Genomic DNA, 9,040 nt, shown 5'->3' on the forward strand with positions numbered 1-9,040 from the left:
CCAAATTTATCGTAATACATATTAGGGTCTTGTACTATAATACCAAATGTTTAAATTGGGCAATTTCCAAAATTTAAGGGGTGGGCCAAAGTACCCCTCCCAAATTTTTAAAGGAGTGCACAAATATACCCATATCTTATGAAAGGTAATGGACCCCTATACATGACCATATAACTAAATAGGATAATAACACCTCATCAAAGGGGATAAAATCGACCAAAAACCAAACACATGGTATAACGTATTGCTTACGTTTATATTTTGGCAATTTTGTACCCCTAGAAGGAAACGAGGTGGACCACCCAAATTTATCATAATACATGTTAGGGTCCAGTACTATAATACCCAATGTTTAAATTGGTCAATTTCCAAAATTTAAGGGGTGGGCCAAGGTACCCCTCCCAAATTTTTAAAGGGGTGCACAAATGTACCCATATCTTATGAAAGGAAATGGACCCCTATACATGACCATATAACCATATAAGGTAATAACACCTCATCAAAGGGGATAAATTGAGCCAAAAACCAAACACGTGGTATAACGTATTGCTTACGTTTATATTTTGGCAATTTTGTACCCCTAGAAGGAAATTAGGTGGACCACCCAAATTTATCATAATAGATATTAGGGTCCTGTACTATAATACCCAATGTTTAAATTGGTCAATTTCCAAAATTTAAGTGGTGGGCCAAGGTACCCCTCCCAAATTTTTCAAGGAGTGCATTAATACACCCATATGTTATGAAAGGTAATGGACCCCTGTATACGCCCATATAACAATATAGGGTAATAACACCTCATCCAAGGGGATAAATTAGGTCAAAAACCCCCGAAATTTGACTTTTTGGCAATTTTTTACCCATGAAAGGGAACGACATAGACCCCCAATACTGATAGAGGTACATACTGTGGTCCTAGGCTACCATACCAAATTTTTAGATTTGGCAATTTCCAAAATTTAAGGGGTGGGCCAAGGTACCCCTCCCAAATTTTTCAAGGGGTGCATTAATATACCCATGTCTTATGAAAGGGAATGGACCCCTGTATACGCCCATATAACCATATAGGGTAATAACACCTCATCCAAGGGGATAAATTAGGTCAAAAACCTCCGAAATTTGACTTTTTGGCAATTTTTTACCCATGAAAGGGAACGACATAGACCCCCAATACTGATAGAGGTACATACTATGGTCCTACCCTACCATACCAAATTTTTAGATTTGGCAATTTCCAAAATTTAAGGGGGGTGGTCCTACGTACCTCTGCCAAATTTTAGGGGGTGGGCCATGGTACCCCTGCCAAAATTTAGAGGGGGTGGTCCTATGTACCCCTAGGTCATTGACCCCGGCCAGGGACCATGGGTCCTGAGGCAGGGACCCAGAGGCCAAAAAGTGTCCTATAGTAAGGCCCATACTACTAACACTTATTTTGCAACACCCGATATATATATATATATATATATATATATATATATATATATTAGGGATGGCCAATTCCGGAATTTTTACTTTCCGGAACCCGGAAAGTAAAATAGGAAAATTCCGGAATTCGGAAAATTCCGGAATTCGGAAAAATTCCGGAGTTCAGAAAACTTCCGGAATTCGGAAAAATTCCGGAATTCAGAAAAATTTTGGATTTCGGAAAAATTACGGAATTCGGAAAAATTCCGGATTTCGGAAAAAATCCGGAATTCGGAAAAATTCCGGAATTCGGAAAAATTCCGGAATTCGGAAAATTATTTTTTCTTTTTGTAATCCTAAGAATTTTGTTCAAATGAAAACGAACAAATTTCCTTTTTGTAATCTTAAGAATGTATGATGCAAGTTAAGCTGAAACTTACATCCTAAAGTATACACTACTCAATCTTCCCATGGTTAATGAGATGTAATCCAAAAGTACGATGTACTCCTAATATTTAATTTTTGTTTTACTGTGATATTGTCCAGAGGTAATACATATATCACACTGAGATAAACAACTTGACATAATGAAGATGTTATCATACGTAGTTTTCCAGAAAATCGTGAGAGACGGATTTTTGTGAAGTTAAAATATGCGTCGCTTGTTGCCAGTGTGATGCAATTGATAACTTTTATGCTGGAATAGTCTTATTATTATTATTATTATTATTATTATTATTATTATTATTATTATTATTATTATTATTATTATTATTATTATTATTATTATTATTAATCGTTTATGTACTGTAAAAGAAAAATATGAACCGTTAAGTAGTAGATTTTATCTGTTGTTTTTTGATATCTTCTAACAGTAATAACAAACAGCTTGTAAATACGCAATGATTATCAAGGACAATGGCATATTAATGTAAGGACTACTCTACAGACTAGCAATAAACAATAAACAATAACAGATAAACAATAGTTGCAAAAAAAAAAGTAACTCGGGCATGTCAGAATGTTCGCGAGAATATAGGGACGCATTGAGACTCTAGCAAAGAGCGTTGTGTTTTTATTACTCAAAGCGCCGTACGATGGAGGCATTAACGGTAATGTTAATGGCACTAATGAGCACTTACTTGCTCTAACGGTTAACCTCATTTTTGAGATGATTCTTAGAAGTGGGCGTGTTGGTATGCAGTTAGAAGACTTATATCCATTATTTAAAAAGCACACGTTATCTGTGGAGTACTAACGATTTGCGTCACTATCAAACACTAACATAGCACTAGCGACGTTTAAAGTCAAAATTGGAGTCTGACATAAGTGGCTTGTCAACTTCACGGACATTATATTTTCCTTGAATGCGAGAATTTTGCGCCCGGGAAATTTGCGCCCTACCACAAAAATAGGAAAAAATGCGCTCGCAATATATTTGCACTGGGATGTTTGCGCCCTACCCTAAAAAGAGGGGAAAATGCGTCGGCTATATATTTGCACTGGGATGTTAGCGAGTAGTGAAAAAATGATCGATCTGGCTCAGCGTTCGCCAACTCACAAGCCCCTGGGAAAATGACCACCGTGCACCGTGAGCCCACGGGAAAATGACCACCGTGCACCGTGAGCCCACGGCCTTTTACGACCTCCATTTAGGGGTGAATTCGTTCTCTTTTAGGGGTGAACTCGTTCTCTTTTACGACCTCCATTTTAAGGAGGTGTACTCGTTCCCTACGAACACAGCAGATAACACATAACATTACGTAACACACAGCAGAACAGATAACACATAAGAGTACGTAACATAACAAGGGTGTATTCATTCTCTTTTATGAACATATTTTTCAACCCCTATTCTAACATAGGAGATAACACATAAGATTACGAACACATAGAAGAGAAGATAACACACAGCACAACAGATAATACATGACGTATTTTCCAACCCCTATTTTAAGATAACAGAAATTACGAACACATAGAAGAGCAGATAACACATAACATAGCAGGGGTGAACTCGTTCCCTTTTATGATTACTTTTTCAACCCCTATTTGAACCTGGGTTCTATAGTTTATGTGGCATACGCCCTTTCTATGACAATTTTAACCGATTTGGATGAAACTCGGTATATGAGGGTTTTCGACCATGCTGATTACAAATATCATACTTATTTTTATCTGTGGCATACGCCCTTTCTATGACACCTAAAACCTAATAACTCAAAAACGAAGCCACATATTGAGATGTTGTTTCCAAATCTAGTAACTGGTCATCAACTACTACAAGTTCCAAAATACTGATCATCGAGGTCAAAGGTTAACATACTTAAAACCTATTAACACGAAAACTGAGCCACATATTGAGGTGCTGTTTCCAAATCTAGTAATTGGTCATCAGGTACTACAAGTTCCAAAATACTGATCATCGAGGTCAAAGGTCAACATACTTAAAACCTAATAACACGAAAACTGAGCCACATATTGAGATGTTGTTTCCAAATCTAGTAACTGGTCATTAACTACTACAAGTTCCAAAATACTGATCATCGAGGTCAAAGGTTAACATACTTAAAACCTAATAACACGAAAACTGAGCCACATATTGAGGTGCTGTTTCCACATTTAGTAATCGGCCACCAACTACTACAAGTTCCAAAATACTGATCATCGAGGTCAAAGGTCAACATACTTAAAACCTAATAACTCGAAAACGGAGCCAAATATCGAAGTGGTGTTTCCACATTTAGTAATTGGTCATCAACTACTACAAGTTCCAAAATACTAATTATCGAGGTCAAAGGTCAACATACTTAAAACCCAATCACTCGTAAACGAATCAACATATTGAGGTGGTGTTTCCACATTTAGTAATTGGTCATCAGGTACTACATGTCCCAAAATTAGTGGCCATCGAGGTTAAAGGTCAACATACTTAAAACCAAATATCTCTTAAATGGAGCCACATACTCAGGTGCTGTTTCCAAATCTAGTAATAGATCATCAACTACTACTACAAGTTCCAAAATAATGATCATCGAGGTCAAAGGTCAAAGTACTTAAAACCTAATAACACGAAAACTGAGCCACATATTGAGGTGCTGTTTCCACATTTAGTAATAATATTGCTGAGATTCGGATATTATATTAAATCGCTCCATTTTCTTGCTGTTTATCTAACTTTTAGAATATTGTAAAATCGTTAATGCTTGCTGTTTTATCTTAATTGCTGTCTTCCAAGTATAGACCACCAATTAGTGTTTTTTCTAATAACCTATTATTCTTAACGTTCAACAATTATTCACTGTAAAGCAATGCTTATAGAATTCTTTTCTCGGAAAAAATCAGGTGTTTGCAAGAAAAAGTAATTGGGATTGTTCCAACTATAGAACACCAATTAGTGTTTTTTCTAATAACCTATTATTCTTAACGATCAACAATTAGTCACTGTAACACTATATTGAAAGCAAAATTCTTCTCGGAAAAAATCAGGTGTTTGCAAGAAAAAGTAATTGGGGCTGTTCCAACTATAGATCACCAAAAGTGTTTTTCCCAATAACGTATTCTTTCTAAAGCTGTAAATGAAAAAAAAAAAACGGAATATTACTTTGCAAAATCCGCACCGAAAATTTTGAACCGAAAGATATGCCGTATTAACTAGCTATGTATTATTTAAGCAAAACGAAGGGCTAAATTTGAGAAAGCGAACATGGACCATTTTACTCAAATTTGGATGGAGTATTTATCTTTGTATGAACGAGAAAAAAAACAATGAAGAAGATCCGTTTTAACTAGTTCCATATTTCTGTACAATTTTGTACTACTCAAATAAACAATATTTTATTTTTTGTACCAATCACAAGAAAATCAAAGAAGGATCATTTTATGTGCTATTTAAATAAACGAAGGAATAAATTTGAGTGATCTATTCAATTTTATACCAATCAGAAGAAAAGCAAAGATATACCATTTTAACTATTTAAACAAATGAAAAGATAAATTTGAATGACCTATTCAATTTTGTACCAACGAGAATTGCCATTTTGTACTACTTCAATAAACAAAAAAACCGATGAAGGTTCATTTTAACTAACTCAGACTTTTATACCATTTTGTACTACTCCAATAAACGAAGGAATGCCAACCAGAAAAAAAAAGAAGTGAAGATTAGGTGGATTATTTTCTTTTGTACCAACTAGAAAAGAGAAGAAAAGCTACTTTAACTTGCTCATTATGTACTGTTTAAACAAACGAAAATTGACCATTATGTAACTTTTGAACTTACTGAAATGTTCTATTTTTGTATCAATCAGAAAAACCCGAAGAAGGATCATGTTAAGAAGTTCATAATTTCGATGTTCTACTTTTTATACCAACGAGAAAAAAATGAACTAGCTGAATATACGAAAGAATAAATTTAAGTGACCTATTCAATTTTGTACCAATGAGAAATGTCATTTTTAACTGGTTCAGAATTTTACTACTCAAATAAACAATGGAATATTGTACCATTTTGGAGTTTTATAATTTGTGTCAACTTCAACAAACAAAAGGAAAAAGCAAAAAAAAAAGAGATCATTTTAACTAGTCTAATAAACGAAGGCATAAATATGAGTGAGCTATTTAATTTTGTAGTAACCAAAGGATTTTCACGAAAGAACAAAATTGTACTAATCAGAAAAAGCAAAGAAGACCCATTTTAACTAACTGAGAATTTCTGTACCTTTTTGTACTATTTAAACAAACGATGGGATAAATTTCAGTGACCTGTTTTTTGTACTAACCAGAAAAATCGAAGAAGGTATCTTTATAATAGCTCAATGAATGAAAGAACAAATTTGGGTGTTCTACTTTTTTATACCAAACAAGGAAGAACCATTTTAACTTGCTGAGTATTTTATACCATTTTGTACTACTCAAATAAACGAAAGAAAAGCAAAAAAAGTCCTTTTTAACTAGCGCAGAATTTATGTAAGAATAATTTCGATGTTCTACTTTTTTATACCAAACAAAGAAGAACCATTTTAACTTGCTGAGTATTTTATACCATTTTGTACTACTCAAATAAACGAAAGAAAAGCAAAAAAGACCTTTTTAACTAGCGCAGAATTTCTGTAACGCAAAAATTAATTTGGATGGAGTAACAAGAAAGAAAGCAAAGATATGTCATATTAACTATTTAAATAAACGAAGGGATAAATTTAAGTGATCTATTCCATTTTGTACCAAGGAGAAATGCCATTTTTATCTAGCTTAGAATTTCTAGTGCATGTTGTATTATTTAAACAAAACGAAGGGCTAAATTTGAGAAAGCGAACATGAACCATTTTACTCAAAATTGACCATTATGTAACTTTTGAACTTACTGAAATGTTCTATTTTTGTATCAATCAGAAAAACCCGAAGAAGGATCATTTTAAGAAGTTCATAATTTCGATCTTCTACTTTTTATACCAACGAGAAAAAATGAAGTAGCTGAATATATGAAATAATAAATTTAAGTGACCTATTCAATTTTATACCAATGAGAAATGGCAAACGAAGTAATGCATTTGAGTGAGCTATTTAATTTGAAAAACCGAAGTTGAGTATTTTATAGCATTTTGTATTATTTCAACAAACAAACGAATAAGCAAAAAAAAAGGATCATTTTATATCATTTTAAACTAGTCTAATAAACGAAGGCATAAATATGAGTGAGCTATTTAATTTTGTAGCTGAGTATTTTAACGAAAGAACAAAATTGTACTAACCAGAAAAAACCGAAGAAGACCCATTTTAACTAACTGAGAATTTCTGTACCTTTTGTACTATTTAAACAAACGATGGGATAAATTTGAGTGACCTGTTTTTTGTACTAACCAGGAAAATCGAAGAAGGTACCTTTGTACTAGCCCAATGAACGAAAGAGCAAATTTGGGTGTTCTATTTCTTTTTTTTACCAACGAGAACATCTTTAACTGACTTAGAATTTTATACCTTTTTGAAAAAAAACAAGGAAATAGCTCAGCATGTTACAGCTTTTTGTGTTTTTGGTCTACCCAATTTAAACAAACAAAGGAATAAATTTGTGTGAGCTATTCACTTTTATAGCAAGCAGAAAAAGGAAAGAATAAATTTGAGTGGCTTAAGCAAAGAAGGTCAATGGTAACTAATCTTTTTGTGCTATTAAATTTGAGTGATCTATTGAAGAATGAATAAATTTTGTTTGCAATTAAAAAAAACGGAGGTCTATTTTATGTACATTTTGTACTATTCAAATAAACAAAGAAATACCATATTCTGCTACTCAAACAAACGACGGAATAAGCTCAGAATTTCTATATTTTTTTGTGTTATTCAAATAAACGAAGGAATAAATTTGTGTGACTTATACCAACCATGAAGGTTCATTATATCATTTTGTATTACTCTATTTCATTTTTGTAACAATCAGAAGAAGAAGACAGCTCAGAATTTTATACCTTTGTGGTGTTACATTTTGTTTATTTTTGTGTCATCCAGAGAGCAATTTAAATTGACTCTCCCGTCACTAAGAAAGGCTTATAAAATATTTCAACGTAAGATTTAACAAACCAGGATTGCGTCATAATTGTGTAGAACAGACTCCATAGTAATTTGCGTAACATCATGCATGGCCATTTTTGATCGCAGCAGAAGTTTTCAAAGTTCCATGTTGCTGCAGATATTTAACATTTGTACTGCTAGTATAGTTAGGGTCCTAAGGTACTGCATATTGCTCAACGATTCAATTATTTTTTAAAACTTTTTTCCTCGTCTAAGGTAAAGTATATGAAACTTCAAATATATATTTTTGCATTTATGTATTTTATTATAATGGAATATAAGTTTATGGAGTATATTTGGAAAATAGCAGAACATACATCATGATGTTATATTGCCTTGAAACATATTATTAAACACGGAGAATGCATAGAACACCTGAGAAAACTATTTATTTGATTTGTTTTTACTGAAGAGCAGAAAAATGACTAGCATGGAGATTGTTTATGTTTCACCTGGAGAAAAAGAAATGCAGCGTGAAAACGAGAAACCTATACTGTTAATCCAGCCGTCTGACCCCGATTTGCCAGATGAATTACGTGATAAAGTGAGAATCATATATCCAACACAAGAAATAGAAGAAGTGTATTATTTTAGACGCTATAATAGATATAATGATGAAATACTCCCGGAAAGTGATGATGACAGTGTTTCAAATATTACCTGTTTTGAACTGGAAGCTAATGAGTGTGACTGTACTAGTGAAACTATTAGTGATACATGTGTTATACAATTATTTAATGAGTATACACCAAATTCAGTATTATTATGTGAAGCATGTTCTAAACATAATGAGAATGAAAAAGATCACAACTGTTTGCTGCAGTATGATTACGAATTATTGCAAAAGGTGTGGACGATCTTAATTAAACGTGAAATGAGAGAAAAAATCTATAAACTTTATATAGAGAAGCATTTTAAAAGTTGTAATATTAAGAACACTTATCCTTTGGAGAAAAAAATTAATCTGGTATATGAATACATTACAGAGTGTGATTATTATATCAACAAAATTGTAGAAATGTTTTTAGAGAAAGATAAACAATTATTTAATTCTGTAAATGAACACTGAGCC

Source organism: Thermobia domestica, chromosome 7 (assembly GCF_964235325.1).
Source record: "Thermobia domestica chromosome 7, izTheDome1.hap1.1, whole genome shotgun sequence".
Taxonomy (NCBI): Eukaryota; Metazoa; Arthropoda; class Insecta; order Zygentoma; family Lepismatidae; genus Thermobia; species Thermobia domestica.